A 19,368-nucleotide genomic window follows, 5' to 3' on the forward strand; every position below is an offset into this window, starting at 1 on the left:
TGAGTCCCCCGCCCTCCTTCCTGCACCCCAGCACCTTCCAGTGGGGTCCCTCTATATTTTACTCTGCTCTGGGGCCGCTCACAGGGATGTTCATGGGGGCAGCTCTCTCTAGCCCTGAGAGTCCACACTCCTCTGCACCAATATGGGAGCATCAAAAGCCTCCACAGGTTTCAACACAGAGTCCCACAAGTGTTTTGGCTTGGCCAAACCAGATTCTTCCCAGGAAATAAAGTTTATTGATGGACATTTTCCAGCTAGCTAGAAAGGCACAGAGTGCCTGCCAGCACTTGCACTGCTTGGGTGCTCCCCAAGGGTCTGGACCAGACCTGGAATGAGCATAACGCAGCATCTACCCTGGCTGGGAGGAGACTGGCTGCAAACCTGGCAGCTCAGCCTTACAAAGCTAGGCCAGACATGGGGTTTCTGTACTGCATAGCTCCCAGCCCTGCCACATTCCTCACTCAGGATTTAAGATGGCAGGGAGGCACAACAGACCTGGATGAACCCAGATCTCCCACCACCACTGGGCTTGGATGTGGGGCTGATTAGAAGGATTAAAAACCAGTTCAGCAGTGGGCAGCAGGAGACTTGTGCTGGCAAGGCCCAGGCTCGCCAGCCTGTGGGATGCCATGGGAGATTTTGAGAGGAAAGAAAGATCTGAGTGGGCATCGCTGCCCTGCTCCCTCTTTAACAAGGGACAGAACAACCTGCAGTTCACAAAGAGCTCTCAGATGAAAGCAGCTCCATCCCCAGGATCTTGTTATTATTTCACAGATGTTTCTCACATACCTTTTCTTTATTGTTATTTTTCTAAAGTCGCTCATTGCTCTAGATAAATGGGGCCTCTGTGGCCACAAGCAGTGGGTGGCAGGAAAGGCAAAGCAGCTCCCAGGGGTTGTCCATGGCACTGGCAGAGCCAGACACAGCCGAAACACACCAACGCCACCGCCAGGGATGTTAAGATGTACCATCAGCAGGTATTTGGCAGCAAATACCCTGCACAGGACCTCAGCCCACCTCCCCAGCCCCTTCTGCTCCTCGCTGGCAGAATGGGCTTTGCAATGGCTGTTTTTTTGGGAATCACTAAGAAATCCCAGCATGAAAAGCATTAGCAAAGAGCAAACTGTTGTGACCCAGCCTTTACCTCTGCCTCTGGGCAGGATTGCCATAAGACAATCTGAAATCTAGGCTGAGGAGATCCTGTCTGGTCTGCCCCAAAACTGGCAGTAAAAACAAAATCCCCCCCTCTCCCTGAAAAGCTAGAGCTACTAAATGACAGCCAGGCAAAGCTCTGTCTGTCTTTGCAAAGCAGCCCTGACCAGGACAGCCTCATCCAGGGTTACTGGGCAGAGGGACCATGCAGGGATGGGCTGTCCTCCTGCTCTAAGCTGGCCATGTAACCTGGCCCTTGGCCTCTCCCAAACCCTTACTGAGTTTTTGCAGGGTTAGCATGATGGCTGACAAGAGAACACTGAAAAGGGGAAAGGGAAAGGATTAAAAATAGATTCCAGTTTTGTTTCAAATATTGTAAAATAAAAGGTCCTGCAGCAACTATTGCAGAACCAAAAAGCACGCCTGCATTTTGGGCTGCGAGGCAGCTCAACAGCAGATGTATTTTTCATTAAAAGACTATTTAATATTGCAGGTTTCTGCTGAAGACCTGCTTTCTTGGTTCTGGCTGATCTTCTTCCCCCTCCCTTGCCAGGAGGAGCAGGGATTTGCTCCCACAGCCCCGAGCAGCCCCTTTTGCATGTCTCCCTGCCTTGACATCCCCAAGGATGAGATAGGAGCATTTCTATCCCCTGTCAGCATCCCCAAGCACACACCCAGCACTAGCAAGAGAGCCCCATATCCAGCATACAACCCATGTATCTTACCATCAACCTGGCAAGCAAAGGTAAATAAGAAAAAAATTATCAGGCATTTCAAAAAAAGCAAAATGAAGGGCAGGGGTGATCCCAACTGCACAAGCCCAAGGACTGGTGGTAAAAGGAACCCCTTTCCTCCTAATGAGAGATAACTACACTTTATTTACTCAGACTTTCTCATTTATCACCTTTGCACTGCCTCTGTCTGCCTCATGGCTGTCAGGCCATGATAATCTATGAAAAACAGTCATTTATCCCTCAACACTTCACTCAGTACAGACACACTGTGCTGTAGGAATGGATTTACCCCACGCCCAGTTCAGCTCCCAGCACAATAAGGCTAATTTAGATGTTTCGCCAAATCCTCCTTTCTCCCCTGTCCTCCTTTTATTTTATTTTAAAGCCAGCAGGTGCTGGGCTCAGCAATTGGAAGCGACAAGCAACTGCAGGCAGAACATTGAGTGAAAGCTTCTCCTCTCCTGCCTGCTTGTCTGCCTGTGATGTTCCCCTTGGGTACCCACCCTGGGTGCTGGCACCCTGGGGGGCTGCACTGGAGCACCTGGTCCTGCTTGTGGAATTTTCTGGGCTCTGAAAAGCAGCACAGGAGCCACCAACACACGGGGGCTTCTTAGCAGTGGAGGCTGAACCCAGGCAGTGACCTCTCTCGGTCCTCCTCGAGTTGGCTTTGGTGTCCCCATGTTTCCCAAACACGCTGTATTTGGTTGGAATTGTATGCAGAGTGCTGGCTCTGCCTCCCACGCAGCTGTTGATTGTGCAGCAGGGCTCTGTTTGTTCGAGATTTGCAAGAGGGGAGGAAGGAGCAGCAGGCAGTTCTGCAAAGTGGGTACGTGGCTAGATCCAGCCATTTTTAAAAATTAAAGAAATTGCCATTAATTAATTCTTAATTAATTAACAGAGGCTTCAACACTGAGAGATGCAGAATGCAGAGGAGAAGAAAAAAGGCAAAACTCCCTGGCTGCTGGACACATTTCTTCTGGTAGAAAAGCTTTTTAGGAGATTAAAAAATTCATGTTCAGAGATTTTGGAGGAGGCATACAGAGCTGGTTGGAGCCCCGATGGTGCCATCCCCATGGGTGCTGCCATGGGTGCAGCCCCTATCCTGTCAGCTCCTGGTCCTCCAGCCCAGCCCTCTCACGGGGACACTGCCTGCCATCAAAGGAGCCGCCCACAAAAATCCCCAGGGCTTGCTGACTTGCGGGGAGAGGAAATATCAAACCTGTCTGGAAATCAAACAGCACAGTCAGAACAGAGGGAAGAAAAGAAAAAGAGAAAAAAAACCATAGGAAACGAAACCTAAACTGACACCCTTTGTAACTGAAAACACCCAATGTGGAGAATCATCGCTTGGGGGACAACACGCTTTCTGCAGAGGAAATCCAAAGTGACTCCGAGCCCGGAGCAGCTTCCGAGGACACCGCGGGCCATCAGAGAGGGCCTGGGATGAGGACTGGCACTGCTCTCCGCTGCAGGATTCTGGTGACAAGCTCTGTGCATGCAGATGCCGCTGTGTGTGTGATTAAAATCCTGTGAGGCTCATGCCAGGAGGAGTGGAGCAGGCAGCCCATGGGCTCTCCCACCACCAGCAGTGGCAAGGCGAACACCTCCCTGGGGATAAAGAGCCTGGCCACTGGAAGAAATCTTCCGCAGGGCTACCAAAAAAGCTCTGATGGAGCCCAAACCTCGGGTTTCAGCCTTAAGATGCTGTCCTCTCTGCCACCCAGCTAGCAGTAATGAACAAGACAGAGAACCCTGTGGCTAGCCCAGAGGTTCCAGCAAACCAGAGAGGAAAACCAGCCAAAAACCACTGAGGATGCAGATTCCATGGCTCACTAATACCTCATTTGAAGGTGTTATATTATCCTGAACTTTAATAAAAGCCATGTAAAATATAATAGTAATAATAATAATAATAATAGTAGTAGTAGTAGTAGTAACAGGTGTTCAAATTGGAAATGGGATGGCATTTCCAATTTGGGGCTGATTAGAAGGATTAAAAACCAGTTTTTAAAAACACAGCTCATTGCTGCTGTGATCTCTTGCTGCTCTCCAAGTGGAAGCCATACTTTGAAAATATTAATGCGTGCCAGGGACGCTGGAAGAAAGACCTCTGGCAATTTGCCATAAAAACCCATACAGGAACTAGAAATCACAGGCAACAGAATGCATTTGCAGTCCTACTGGGAAGACCAAGGCAGGTAGAAACAGAAAGTGAGGAAGGAGCGGACAAGACAGATGCTGGATGCACACGTTCCCTACCCCAGTCTGAGCAGTCAGGGGCAGGCACCTCCAGAGCAGAGCCGTGTGGCATCCCTGGAGTGCACGGGGCACCAACACTTCAGAAAGGCTTCTCATGCTCACAGAGGGAAAGCATGGGAGCTTTCACACGTGACAGGAGACTTTCCACCCTGGCCTGCTCACAGCAGGCAACTGGAGGGTTTGCTGCCAGGCTGGACCCAAGCACAAGGAGATGGCTGCAAACGGAGGATTCACAGCCACTGTCCCCAAACCACCCTTGCTGCCCCCATGGCTCCATCCCAATCTCCCAGAGCCACCACCAGGGCATAGGCAAGGATGGGAGATGCTCTGCAGGCGGGCAGCCATGGGAGCTGGCACTCATCCTCCCTACCCAGCTCCGTCCCAAGCAAGACAGTGGAATTAAGCGCAAGTTATAATTAAGACTGGATGTTTGAAGAGAAACATAATCTCCGTTCCGTGGGATTCGCCGGCACAACAGTAATTAACGTCTCATTAACATTCGCCTAATTAAGCAGTTTATGAAAGTGGATAGATTTGCATACTGCTCCACTTCAGCTTCACTGCATCCAGTTATATCCAGGCACCAGAATTAACCCTTCCAGGGCACTTCCAACCAAGTTCCCAACCCTGCAAAGCTTCCCAGCCTCTCCCTGTGAGGACACAAGCTGCTGTTGCTGCACATCTCACTGCACAGTGCTACCCAAAACCTGGTAAAACATCTCTCCATCACCTATTTTCTAGCCAAACACCTCCTCTCTATTACCTCTTTTCCAGACAAACCCATCCTAAACCTCTCCAACTTTCTCCATTGGTTATCTGTTATGAAATCCTTCAGCTGGTTTCAAAGCTTTTCCCTAAGTCCTCAACACATTCATTGTGTCCTCAACACAAGGAGGCAAAGAAGATCTGTAGGAATTTCTGAAGATAGGGAGAAGTGTCTCCTAAAACATTTCATGCTATACTCATTCCCAAATGTTCTTTAATGTTTAAAAACAATTACTTCAAGATTAAAGAGAAACTCCAAATTCTGAACACCAGTTTAAAAGCAGGATGCAACAGGAGCTTCCAAAATGGTTTTGCCATAGGGAATATGTTCACTCTCTTTGAGAGTCCTCCTGTCATTGAGAGGAAAGGCAAACCAGCAAAATCAGTGACAACACTGAGAGGATGCCCTGTCCCTCTTGGGGACATCAGGACACCATTCCCAGATGGCCTGTGGAGCAGCTCATCAAATAAGACGCATCACAAGTGCATCCCCTTGGCAATAAGTCACTTGAACTGCTGGACAGAACATTTTCCACTGCTAATACTGGCTTTCTCTTCTGGTGTTAGATTAGTAAATCTGCTGCATCCATCACACGCTTAAAAAGACCATGTGCAAACCTGCCTCCCCCCAGGGCATCTCCTGGGGGGCGAAAAATGAGCTCTCTAGTTAGTGGTTAATGCTTGGAGACGAGATGCAACTTTCCAGCAAATACAGTGGGAAAGAAAAATTCATGACACAGCCTTTCATTGAAAATCAATAAAACCTAGACCTGCCTGTGATGTACACACTCAATTTATTCCTCGCTCAGCTCACTGCGTCTTCACCACCAGCCCTCTCAGATCAGCCAGGTCCTTGCTGGAGGACACAGTGTCCCTGCCCACCTCTGGGTCATGGCACTGGTGTCACCAGAGCCACATTAGCGTGGGGCTGTCACCTCCCTGAGCCTGGCAGTCCCAGGTGCCTGGCAGCAGCAAGCCGTGCTCCTGTGGCTGTGATCTAGCCCCACAGCACCCCTCCTCACAAAATGCCAAGGAGCGACAGCCCAGCTGTGTCCAGTGGAAAAGGCAATTCCAAAGTTTCCTTCCATCTCACAATGGGTTCCTACAGCTACAGCACAGTCCTGTGCCAGAGAGACACTCTGGATTTGCACTTGGAACACCTCCATCTTGAAAACACATCTTAATTTTCCCCTCTCCCCAGCAGCCAAAAAACCTTCCTGGAAGTGATGATGGAACAAGCCATCCTCCTAAGCCAAGCTAGGACATCCTCCAGTCCTCCCTGAGCTCTATCTGCAGGAACCCCATCATTTGTGCTGTCCTGCTCCCCCTTCTCCTCTGAGGAAACTTTGAAATCCATGTGAGACACCCGAAATCCCTAGAGATTTAGGTGGAAGCTTCTGTCTTTAACACTTTTTTCTTCCTCCCCACATCTCCCTGACAACGCAGAAAACAGTCGGGGGGGGGGGGCGTGTCCCTGAGCTTTGCCCACCCCCAGCTAGTGGGAGACCCCAAAATTCTGGGGAGATGGAGAAACAGCTGCTCCTTTCTGATGCTGGGGTTGCATCCTACATCTCTCCTGCAGTCAAATCCTCACTGGACACAGGAGACCAGCTGAGGGATGCAGGCAGGGGAGATGCAGCACAGCCTCCCCTCCCTCCCGCTGTGCTCGCTCTTGCACAGAGCCCACACTGGCACCCTGGCCCAGAGCCACCACAGCAGGACCAAAGAGCCACCCAGACACCGGGGTGAGGGGCTGATGCCAAGGCAGCCCCACAGAGGCTGCCTTTGGTGCAGGGCTGGCTGTGCCTGGCTGTGAGCAGAGAGCTGAGGGGGATCTGGGGAGAGGTGGGTGTCCCGCTGTGCTGGGAGCTCATGCCGGGTTCTGCAGCACAGCCTGACCTACTTTCTCGGGCGGTACAGTCACACCAGCCGCAGCGGCAGCACGGGCTTGCTTTTCTCCTCTACCACGTACAGATGTCTTCTTACAAACTGGCAGTAGGAATCACAGCGGGGTCCCCTCTGTGCCACCACCTCGAAGCATTGGCTGTCCCCTCCCTCACCTCCAGCCAGTGTTGCTGCCTTTGCTTGCCCTCCTTTCCCTACCCTTTCCCAAAAAATTCACGGCACATCTCAGCCAAGAGGAGGATTTATTGATCATTTTATCTGTGTCTAATCCCAGCCGGAGCGCTGCGATAAACGAAGCCAGCTATATAAAATGCCTTCCTACAAGGTCTCTGTGTCGAGAGCAGCTGGCTGCTGGCGGGGGGCAAAGTGGGGAGCAGCCCCCAGGGTCCCCAGACCCACCTGTGCAGTGAAGAGCAGCCCATGATGGCAAAGGCCTTGAAAGAAGGAGTAAGGTGCTGTGAACACCCATCCAAAGAGGAGGACTGGGGTGGGGCACAAACCAAACCCCAACTACTCCGTCTAATCGATGGTAAGCAGTTTAAATGCTCTTTCACTGCAGTTCAGGGAGTCCTAATTCCAGGCATGACCTGAATCTCTTTAAAAAGAGAAGGGAGGGGAAGCTGGCAGGCAAGGAGTGGGGAAAGCCAGAAATGCCAGGGATGCTAATTTGTCCCTGTTTCCTCTCTGCAGAACAGCATCTGGGAGAAAAAGCACCTGCTAAAGAGAAGGGAACCCCGCGGAGCAGAGATCTGGAGGCGCGCGCTCGCAGCAATCCCTATTACCCAGCCTGGACTGGAAACGCTTGACGCAAGAGCAGGATGACGGATGCTTCTGTCTTTGTGAGAGCAACCCAGGGTGCCGACGAGCACTGACAAACCAGCCCACCCCAGCACAAAGAGGAAGCAGGGGAGCTCAGCCCAATGCGGTGTGGCCGTATCCAGGTCAGCTGGTGAGCCTGCTGGGAAGCACAGGCTATAAAAAGCGCAGGTGAGATGCTGGGATCATCCCAGACAGTGAGGAAGAGGTGAGGATGGCCCTGCCCTCTAAGTCAGGAGTGCCAGGGTGGTGATGGGCCGCAGAGGATGGCACCAGCCACACAGGACCATAGGCAAGCACCCTTGTCCCTGGGATTTACGAAGTAATGGTCTGTGAGACAGCACTGACTAAGAGTTACTGCTGGTTTTCCAGAGGGAGATGGGGTGGAGGAAGGGGGACTGAGTTACCAACAAGGCAGGGCTGGCAGATGGAGAGATGCGGTTTGGCCCCCCCCAGCTCTTACTGAGGAGGTGGAATTGCCCTCCCCTGCACCCTTCTGTGCTTGGTACAAAGTGGTTGTACTCCTTCAGCAGGGAGATGCCATGGGGAGCATCAGCCTGGGACCCCATTCTGTATGGAAGCAGACATTCTGGGTGCACTGGAATGGGGACAAATCCACTGACCAGACAAGCCTGTTGTCTCAGACAGTCCCAGGACAAGGCACATGCATGTGGCCAAGAGCTTTCCTCTAGCTCAGCCTGGCCCCAAATCCCCTACAGACAGTGGACAGAAACAGGGCTGGCTATACTGGGTTTTCAGCTCAAGCTGTTCCCACCCTGCTGTTCTCCTGCCACCCAGTGTTATGCCATGACATTCCCTCTCCCAAGGAGAATCACAAATCTGCCTGCAATCCCTCTTGGAGGCCTGAGCTTTGCCAGACCCTCTGCCAAGCACCACAGACCAAATGGGTGATTTGGGGGAAAGGTTGCAATGCCTGTTCCCCGCTCCCCACCCCATGTCCCCTGCAATGGACCTGTATGGGCAGCAGCCACTGCAGCCCTGCACCCCAGCCCCAATTTCGGTAGAGCCTGGCAGGGCACACAGGGAGCTGTCAGGCCCTATCATGACTCACACAATCATTTCTCCCTTCAAGCCAGGAAAAAAAAAGACATTAAAAAAAAAAAAATAAAATCAGGCAAACATCTGAAAAACTGGAGATAAACAGAGGAGAGAGGAGATGGAGGTGGCTAATGAGGTCCCTGGCCCCGACAAGAGGTGCAAGGAGAGCACAGATGCTTCTTGGCCGGCAGCGATCCTATCATCGGGCACAAAGAGCACACAAGGGACAGCACTTCCCGCACAGCCCTGGCACTGCTGGCAGGGACCCGCGGGCAGCTCTGGGGAGCCGTCCCCAGGGCAGTGAAGCAGCAGGTCCTGGGGCCAGGACCCCCGGCAGCCCTCGGGCAGTGTCTGCACAGACACACAGCACAGGGATGGCAGGATACCCTGGCCCAGTGGAAACCTCACCGAGCTGCAATGAGCAGACTGGGGACACTCCCAGATTTATTCTTCTCCCCCTGCTCTATGAAACACCCATAAGCTTATAAATGCTTGGTCAGGAGCAAGCCCGAACCCCAAGCCTGTTCCCATGCAGATCCCCAGCTTCCCTATGACTTAGCCAACTCCTGCCCTAGGGACTGAGAAAGGAGAAAAGCCAAAAAATCTTGATTTTTATAGCTAAAACCAAATGTGTCACCTCAGTAATGAATTGGCCTGCCCGGCAGAAACTGCTTCATTAAAATATATATCCATATTATTCTTTTTGAGTTGCCTTTCCCAAACCTGTTCAAGAATGGGGAAGTTTTCAAGTCCCCGTGGACAGCAATTCTTTCTGCTCCCTTCCCAGCACCTAGCAAGGTAATTATCTGCCGGGAGCCCCGGGCTGTGCCACGGTTGGTTACACTGCTAATTAGCAGAAACAAGCCAGTCCCCCGGGGCACCCTAGGTCCATTCCCATCCCTCTTTGCCTTCCTCCTCCTCCTCCTCGCCCTGCGGGGCATAGCAAAGCATCTTGTGTTTAGCACCGGGAGGGCCTTGTACTCCTCCTCTGGGTGCCAGAGATGCAAAGGTACTCCTGCCCACCCAAGGGACAAGAGACAGAAGGACCCCAGAAACACCCATTTCCAAGAGGATGCTCACTCCTTGCCATGAGGCTACCAGGCAGATGGAGACGCCGTGGAGAGCACTGCTTCTGCTGGTACCAAGAGACTTACAAAGTGTGTAACTTAGAATCTGTTTCAGCCTCTTCTGGAGGGATACTTAGGAAGTGGAAGCTTCCCAAGAAGTCTTCTCTTCCCAAAATGAAAGGAAAAAAGCTCTGATCTTGCAGGCACTTAAATCTTCCCCCTTGGACTTCTCTAGTTTTCACTCCTCAAAAGTTTCCATGTCTCCTCACCAGGCAAAAGCCACATTTAAATAAGCCATCAGCTTTGCCAGCCAAAGGGCAAAGCACGAGCTGCGTGCTGCCAGAGTGTCTGCTGAGCGGCACGGGAGGCAGGAGCGGCTCAAGAGGCAGCCACGGGAGGCAGGAGCGGCTCAAGAGACAGCCACGGGAGGCAGGAGCGGCTCAAGAGGCAGCCACGGGAGACAGGAGTGGCTCAAGAGGCAGCCACGGGAGGCAGGAGCGGCTCAAGAGACAGCCACGGGAAGCAGGACCAGCACAGGAGGCAGCCACAGGGAGCGCTGGGAAGATGCCCCTCATGCACGTGATGCATCGGGAGGAGCATCCCCCAGTGCCTGGCCCAGCTAGATGGGAGGGAGCTGTCAGAGCCCAGCCACCCTACCAGGATGGCTTCAGGCTGCCAGGATGCCACACCATCATCCTTCTCGCCAGCGGCACCAACGGGAGCTCAATGGAACATGCGGATGGGCGCGCTCCCCACCCTTGGATCACAGAGCGCACACTGGATCGGTGATCTGAGGAACGCAGACGGCAGCTTGGGCTCTCCAGATTTACACCCATCCCTTTCTGATGCTTCAGTGCAAGACATCTGAGGCCCCACGCCATCAGGAGCAGGGACCTTGGATCCCAAGGGAGCAGCAACTGCAAGAACTAGGGCTGTTCTCAGCTTGTAAGCTGGTCACCCAGGACTGAAACCTCCCAACGTTCACAGCTGAAGCTACTTATCCAAAACTATACCAGGACTCAGAAAGGAACTCCAGATCATCACTCCAGGGGATCAAGACTCTGCAGGACTATACACACAGGTTCTTCTCCATCCCCTAGAAGTTCCCTGCTCAGGCTAGATATCCCACCCTGCCCCAGGGAGCCCCGGGCAGGGCTGAAATAGCCCTCAGCCAGCCGGTACAAGCCCAGAGCTTGTATGTTCCCAACATCAATCCCTGCCCACTGCCTGCTTGTTTCAGCTTCCCCAGGAGATGCAGAAGAGGATGAGGCTGGTCCTGCATACTAGGGCTGCCCCACAGAAAGAAATCAGTGGGGCATCTCCTGCTACTAATGGGCAGGATCCCAGGCAGCCCCTGGAAACACCAGAAGTGGGATGAGCACAGGACTCATTCCCATCACCATAAGGAAGACAGGACTACCCCCCCCCCACTAGCCCCCCTCTTACTGCAAGGCTCTGGGGCCCCCAAATGTGTGGAGCTCCTCAAAGGCTGCACCACCCCAGATGGACGGGAGGAAGAGGCACTCACCCGGGCGCCGTTCCTGGGTAACTCAAGCTCCTCTTCCCATTCCCCCCACTCAACCAAGAGCGAGACCAGTTTGCAAGCCAAGTGCCCGCTGCTCCACGCTCACCTGTGCTCTGCCCCTCCAGAGAGCGGCTTGGAGCTGCTCAGCCTTTGCAACAAACTCCCTTCCGCAGCAAGACATCAGCCTTTGGGTGCTGCCTGCCCCTTCCACGCGCTGGCTGCTCTGCCTGCCTTGGGGATTTTTTTCCTTTTTTCCCTTCCACCCCGTAGCGTTTTGAACGTGCAGATGCCCCAGCTTCTTAAAATTCAGCCTGGGGGCGTGGGAAGTGTTTTGGAACATGCCCAAGCTGTCTGCTCCGTGCGTGCGCGCTGCTAAAAACGATCCACCTACTGCCCCCATCTCCTGCACCGCTTGTCAGCGCCGCCGCGCCTTTCCAAAGATAAGCAAGCTTACACACACAGCCCCAGGAGCAATCCCATCGGGGCAGGGGGGGAACTCCTCTGCTCAGGCACCAGGCAAGCTTTCCATGTAACAGTGGACAATGCCAGGTCTAGTGGAAGGTGTCCCTGCCCATGCTAGGGGTGATCTTTAAGGTCCCTTCCAACACAAACCATTCCATGATTCTACGATGGACAGCCCTGTGAATAATGCCCTTTAGCCAGCACTACCTCCATCCCCTCCGCATCACAGTGAGGATGGAGCACCACTGTTGGCACAGGGAGAACACATGAAAAAAAAACAATTTACTTGCTCTTGAAGGAGACCAGCAGGGGAACACAGCCACCCTCATTACCATGGGGGTAATGCCATGGGCTGCACTATGAACATGTTTAGGACACCCAGCTCAGCAGCCCTGCCCAACAGCTGAGCATCCGTGTGGTAGCACGGTCCAAGGGAGCGTAACACATCTCCTCCCCAGCAATTCTCAAGGGCTCCACCAACAAATAATCGAGCTACAGAGATTTGACAAATTAACCTGTAAAACATTGCTGGCAAAGCCCAGCTTGTCTGAGACACCAGCAGGCAGCTCACAGCGGGGCACCCAACCAAGGTAACGGAGCAAGGCCAACACACACCAATTCAGAGCCAGGCTCCAGCCACCAGCACGTTATAAAAAAGAAGGGTATATAAACCCCTGAGGCTGGGATTTGGTCAGGAGAGATGGGCTGAGCCCTCCTGCCACATGCACAGTGTTCGATGAAGGCTCTAGGTCCCCAAGGGAAAAGGACAGCAGGGCCTGCTCCAGCCCAACAGCCTGGCTCTGGATTCAAACACAAGCTGCTCAAAATCAGTGACAAGGTTGCTTTTTCTTTTGCTTTTGAATCCCTCTGGCAATCTGGCCTTCAAGTGCTCATCAATCCGTTCAGGGCCGTCTCCCCCCCACCACATCACTTCTCTGCAAATTTGAGTAAAATTGATATTTTCCTATCAGAAACATGAAATTTCAAACACACAGAACATTGGATTTGAAAGCTGACTTTTGTTGGGAAGGTGCCTGTCTCTTTGTTCACAAAAGGACTCATTTTTCCTGGAAAAGGGCCCAGATTTTGAGTGAAAGATCAATAACATGCAGAAAATGTGTCCTTTTATTTAATTTTGCCATGATACCAGAAAGAAAAGAAAGAATCCAATGCTGAGACTGAATGACTTCAAAATATTTTGCATTTGTTTACCCCAGTGCAATGCTGGAGCATCTATTCAGAGGAACTCAATGGGAAGGATGCAGCCTTTGGGGCTCCCCTGGAGCATCCCTTCAGCACCTGCTGGTGCCCCGCTGGGGACAGCATCCCAGGCACTGCTCCAGTCCAACCCCAGTCCATTTCTGGGGGTATTATTAGAGATTTAATTGCTGTTTCCTCTGCTCTGCCTTGTCCAAGGAGCTCTTTCACCACGACATTCAAGGGTGACCTTCTGCCTACACTAATTATGAGGAAGGGTGAATCAAACTTTAATTGCATTTACAGCTAGGGTGGGAGGATTAAAGGGAAAAAAAAAAACCACCACAAAGACACAGCATTCAAGATGCCATGCAACAGTCATGACATGCTGCATCCTCCCCATCCATATGGGGGAAAACTAACACTTTGGCAAATTTATGAGGATGTGTGAAAGTGATTATATTCCTGAAAATATCTCAAGTGGAACGGCCTACCTGGCATATTTTGTTAGTCATGAAACACGCTCCCTCCACCGACTGTAGTTTGTGGCTTTCCATCTGCTTAAATACTTTAAATACCGAAACTTTCTTCTTTTTTTTTCTTTTCCCAAGCTGAAATAGCATGCCAGCAGCAGAGTGCTGACTCAGGGGCACGGGATGAGGACATGCTCACCACCAGCAAAGGGATGCAGAAGATGCCATGCCACAAGGGCAGGAGAGAAGAGGATTCACCATGTGGGTGGTAAGTCCTGCCCCTGGCCAAGAAATGTAAGAGGTCAGCTTGTGTTAATTAATTAACTGAATTAATTGAATTAGTGCCCAGCAAGGGAGCACCAAGTGCAAATCAAAATAATATTATTTTGGGTCAAGTGTGGACATTGACAGGGAAAAGGTTAAAGGAAAGAAATCGCACTGGTTGGCCATTTTCATTTCATTTGGTCAGGAAAAAATAGGCAACAGTTTTAAAGGTTACAGGTTGTTGCTGCCAAGGCCAGATTTTAGCAAGACGGAGGTTTCTGGGCATTTGTTCCAGGGCAGTCAGCACCCTGATCCCCCTGGTTCCTGCTTTCATGGGGAGTGATGCCCCTTTTGTCCTGGCAGAGCTAGGGAAGAAGCTCCAAGGCATCAAGGAGATCCAGGGCTGCTTCTCTCCTGCCCTCTCCTGCTCTTTAGTTAAGAGTTTCTATTTTACAGCCCTGGCTGGAGTTTCTCTGGCCACAGTGTCTGGAAATGGGATGGGCCTGCACAGGCATGGAGACAGAGCTCAGCACTGGTGCAGAGAAAACCCAGCCAAGACTCCCAATGTCAAAGGAGATGGCCAAGGGGCAGCCACAGCAGCAGAGAAACATCCTCCAAAACATTTAGATGCAAGCCCATTCCCACCAGGGAAGTGCTGTTAGATGTGCTTGAGGATAGTGAAGCCCTGGCACAGGGTGCCCAGAGCAGCTGTGGCTGCCCCAGCCCTGGCAGTGTCCAAGGCCCGGTTGGACATTGGGGCTTGGAGCACCCTGGGACAGTGGAAGGTGTCCCTGCCCATGGCAGGGGGTGGCACTGGATGGGTTTTGAGGTTCCTTCCAACCCAAAGTGATTTTATTATTCTATTATTGTGTACCCTGGGAAAACTTGGAATATCAACCTTATGATTTATCCACAAAGAGATCATTTTGAGTCATTGAAGCAGTTATCTACTTGTTGCATGAGGCAATGGCAATTGTACCCCTCAAAACAACAGTGAATGGCACTCATGGTGTAACTACAGTGCAACTACTCTTTGCCTGATTATGGAGAATGATCAAAATATGGGAACATCTCAGCCAAATCACCTCCTCCCTGGGGTGTGCCGGCTGTGCAAGAGAAACCCCAGCTACAGATACACATAAAATGGAGCACAGACCAGTGGAATATGATGAACATTTTCCCGAATGGCAGTGCAAAGCTGAATATTAGGTGATTTGTGGCAGATTTCCTCCAAGAGAAAATCTCTCCTACCATGGTGGTGAGGTTTTTCACAGCTCATTTGGCTTTTCATCTGCTGAACGGCTTTGTGCTGTCCTCCCTTGCAGGACAAGACCTCATCATCTGTATTTTCTAACAGTTTAGGGGTTTTTTCACCTAGGAGAAAACCATCTCTCCTCTTGCTCTCCATGAGCCTAATTCTGCATCTCCAGCTGAGGTTCAAGGGCTTTGGAGTTACTCTAATTTTCAGGGGGTAAGTCACCTTGGAGGGCAGGGGGTTTTTTTCAAGGTCCAATACCTGGAGAAGGAATTTCTCCTTCCAAACGCAGATAGTCCCTGAGAGAAATAATCCCATGGGAAATAATCCAGTACAAAGAGGCTTTATTGCCTCTTTTCACAGACTCTTTCTCACTGACAATTGATGAGTTCATAGCTACCAATATCCATTAGAGGGTTTATTTTATTTCTTGTTAGAAAATAAAAAGGCAGAGCCTGAGAAGAGTAAAACCAGCCACAGAGACTGAAGACTGACAGGAGCTGCCTGGCAGACAGTGAGTGAAAATGCTCTGACAAGATGAAATGTTTTTTCTTTCATTGAAATCACTCCCTTTCCGAATGACTAATACACAGCTATCGCACCATGGATATTTCCAGAGTGATGAGATGTTTTTAAAATATCTCACTGTGCCTCAAAATATCTCACTCTGGCTCAATAGATCATCCAAAACACCACCCACGGAAATCATAAATAAATAGATACTATAGTGCTGTAAAAGAGCAGACTGGCCAGGGCCAGGGCAGCATCCTTCATCGGTGAGCTCAATGAGGCCACTGAACCCCTCCCCTTGGCACGTGGCTCCTGCAGCCAGGCTTTGTGGAGATGGAGACACCGAGCCCTTGCAAATGGAGCTGGGCACCTCCTACTCTCCCAGCACCTTCACAAAGCTGTCCTGTACAGTTTCTTGATGACACAGATATCTCCTTGAATGAGCAAACCAGATGTATGAGGTACAGTGGACTCCATGGTCCACTCAACCGCTCGCACTCAATAGACAGCGGCTGCCAAAAAGGCAGGTGACATTCTCCGGGCCACCCCTGGAAATCCACGTGCCCTCTTGGGGACCCCCACTGCCTACACAACAGCTTCAAACCTCAAGCTGCAGCAACCAGAAACACTCTGTCCTACCCCCTGCCCCGAAACACATCGCTCCAGCTGGAAAAGGGACACCCACACCCCGGGAACAGCTGGCACTGGGCGATGGGGAGGGGGTGACTGCCAGCCCAGCAGCCTCCACACGCCCTCGCCCCAGGCAGCAGGGACCAGCCCAGCACAGAACCCACTGCGGAGCCAGGAAGCTCCCGTTCTCCTGACAAAGAGGAGACTGACAAAGAGGGATTGCAAGGATTGAACGGTTGCAAAGCTGCCCCCATGCACCTGATCTTTTACACATTTGGATGCACTTGCTCCAGATTTGGAGAGGAAAAAAAAGCAGCAAAATGGCCAGAAGAAATCATGAAGAAGGGCTGGCTTGCCTTGCACGTGCTCCAACCATTCTGTGCGCAGAGAGAACTTGTGCAGACCCCTGTGCCATTGTCCTCCCTGAAGGGAAGAGACCAGAGTCCCATCCCAGGCTTGGATCTCGGTACAAGGACAACTCTGCTTCGTAGCTGCCCAGCCACCCTAGGACAGTAGCTCAAGCAAAACTCTCAGAGAGCTGGAGTGCAGACATATTTTTGAAAACTCCCTGGATCCTGGTGCACACAGCTTAGATCCAGCCCAAGGAGAGCTGTGACTCCCAAAAGCTCAGCTCAACCTAGTCCCAGTTCACTCTGCAGGAGCTGAGTGTGCTTGTTCTCTTCCCTAGGAATCAGGCAACACTCTTTGTTTTGCTGACTGAAAGGAAAGAGAGCAAATCGTTTTGAGGAACTGAAAATGGGCTCCTTTGGCTTTTCTCAGCAAGATAAAAAAAAAAATGCTTCAGATAACCCAGGCTGTGCTGTTTCTAAGTTGTTTCCTCTTTAGTGGCACTTACTGTAGTACATTTTGAAACTTTGGGAGATGAAGCAGCTTTTTAGAACAGGAATCAGAATATACCCATTGGAAACCACAGACAGTCTGATACTTGTAGTCTTCTTTTGAAAAGGGCTGAAGCTACTTGTCCAGCCCCACAGGAACTGGTGGATTTGCTGGGCTCAAGGAAGGAAAACACATTGCCACAGAAATTCAGTTCTACTACTGAGGTACACAGGAGCATGGGAACCCAGCAGCAACGCAACCTTCACAGAGCTCTGCCAGCCCCTGTCCTTCCTGTCGACTTCTGCTTGATTTTTCCCTAAATTTCCCCTTCTTCCCTCTGGGAATAGGCAGCACTGAGAGGCTGCAGAGATATGACAGAGATGCTGCAAAGGCAGGAGGGAGAAAGACAAGGCCCTGCATTTCCAATGAAGATAGCTCCAACATCTGTCCTCAGCCACAAATGTATTCACCCGCACAGACACACTCATCAGATGAGGCTCTAAAATATTTACTGCCCAAATATCAATCCTCATAAAGAGAGGCAGCCATTTGGGCTCAGGGAGGGGGAAGGAGACAGGGTGGGTTGTCAATAATGTCATAACCACGGGCAATTTTATGTATCTCTGGAAATGGCCAAGGAACACGCAGCTTGACAGATGTGCAAACGGGTAATGCAGGCTCCCTAGTTATGAGCATGAGGATGTCAAGAGGAATAGATGAGCAGTAATTCAAAGTATATTGGGCTTAGAGAAGTACATGGGCACTGTAATGAATGTGGGATGGGCACTGCGGTGGAGGGAAGGCTGAAGGAGGATGAGGAGGGAGTGGGACGCTGGCTGGAGAATGCACCCCTGTGGTGTTTGAGAGTGACTGAAGGGACAGGCAACCAGCATAGGCATTTGGTGGGCAGAGTCACGCTGCCATGGGGTGCTACTGCACCGAGGGATGTGTCAGCCTGTCTGTCAGAGGCTGAACCAACCTCCAGGCTCCTTCTTCCTCCACAGCTGCATCTCTACACAAACCTCTCCCACCATTGTGCCACCTTTCCTTTCCCTGGCTCTGAAACTCAAAGTTTTAGCCAAATACCTATATTTTTCACCAAGAGCCAAAAAAAACCTCACCAGGGAACCAAATTATGTTTCACGTTTAGTCTCAGCAGAACTACAGCTTTTTTTGCCTTCATCTCCAAAGCACAAAACAAACCCGACGCCGCAGCGAGGGCTGCCGCCGCCCCCAGCACGGCCTGCGAGGCGCAGGCACTGCTTACACCTCTGACTGTGCCTCGCCCGGCATTTCCCCATCCCACCTCGGCGAGCTTTAAAAAGCAGCATCACACAGACGCACACTACACCCCCGGCCACACGCTCCTGCCCCAGAGCCACGAATCCTAGCGGCACGACGGCCACGGAGGCTGGCCAGCTTCCAGCATGAGGGGCTGGAAAAAACAGAAGACAAATTTAACTAGGGATGGCATGCTGGGACACTCTTCTGCTCAGGTGTTTGGTTTGCTGGAGGAGTGGGGCAGCATGGTGCAAAGAGGACTGTTAGCTGGTCCCAACTGACCTCATTTGGCTAGCACACATGGACATCTCAATTCCACTCGTTTTTCCATAAGATTCGCCTCCTTCAGCACTTCTGGCAGTGAAATTCCCCCTCTCCCACGTCCTCCGATGCTCTTTGAAGGGATGCAGTCATTGGCTGCAGCGGTGGAGCCACGCACACCCTTCCTCCCTCTCAGCTCCTGCAGAGAAGTTCATCAGTTTTCCACACCCTTGTGCTTTCAGAGCTGGGGGGAATTACTCATGAAGGCAAACAGGCACCCCACACACCAACAATCACCATAAAAGTGGTTTTTCCTGTGGAAAAATCCATGAATCACTGTAAAAGTCACTCAGGCTCTAACCAAGCCACACTACTCACCATTGTTTATTAAAAAGAATTAATCACCCATCTTTTTCCTGGCCGATCTTATGAAATATGACTTATCCCAACCATTCACTACTAAGTTGTTACAGCATCCAGCTGCAAACATCAGCTGTGTGTGCTCTGGTAGCCTTCCCCAGCCTGCCCTGCTCACACAGTGGCACACAGTTCTGTTAGGTCAAATGACCAATGACTGAAAAAGCTTGAATCTTGAAGGAATATTTCCTTACAAGTCTCAGACTGCAGATTTTCACTCCAGAGATACACTTCTGCCACTGGCTGTTCCTGCAAATGCATTGCTCCGTGGAAAATGCTGCTGGAGCTGAGGAGCCCTAGGGTGCTGCAGCTCTGGGCAAGGGGTGACACCATGAGGAGGCCAGGGCACAGGCAGAGAAGGAGCTCACACACACAAAAAACACTCTCTGCCACTATCCCAACCAAGCCACATGCAGGCAAGTACCAGGAAGGGGAGACAGTGGCTGGCATCACTCTGCATGGGCACAGCAGCTCTGACCCAGTGAGACAACTAAGC

The 19,368-nt window shown here is 51.4% G+C and overlaps 1 protein-coding gene across 4 annotated transcripts in view; it reads right to left on the reverse strand.

Annotated features, from left to right (window-relative positions):
* Positions 1–19,368, reverse strand: part of LINGO1 (leucine rich repeat and Ig domain containing 1) — a 153,077-nt gene that overhangs the window by 114,070 nt on the left and 19,639 nt on the right. Inside the window, exon 1 of one of the 4 annotated variants that reach the window (XM_088063350.1) lies at positions 11,389–11,460. The exons of 2 other annotated variants lie outside the window; for them this stretch is intronic. The gene's annotated coding sequence lies outside the window, so the exon portion shown is untranslated. Of the gene's footprint in view, positions 1–11,388; positions 11,461–19,368 lie in introns of those variants that run through there. One more of the 4 variants, XM_088063348.1, reaches the window with a different exon arrangement.

This window comes from Pseudopodoces humilis, chromosome 16 (genome assembly GCF_049639895.1).
Source record: "Pseudopodoces humilis isolate 2021_Gansu_Grassland_sample_001 chromosome 16, ASM4963989v1, whole genome shotgun sequence".
NCBI lineage: Eukaryota > Metazoa > Chordata > Aves > Passeriformes > Paridae > Pseudopodoces > Pseudopodoces humilis.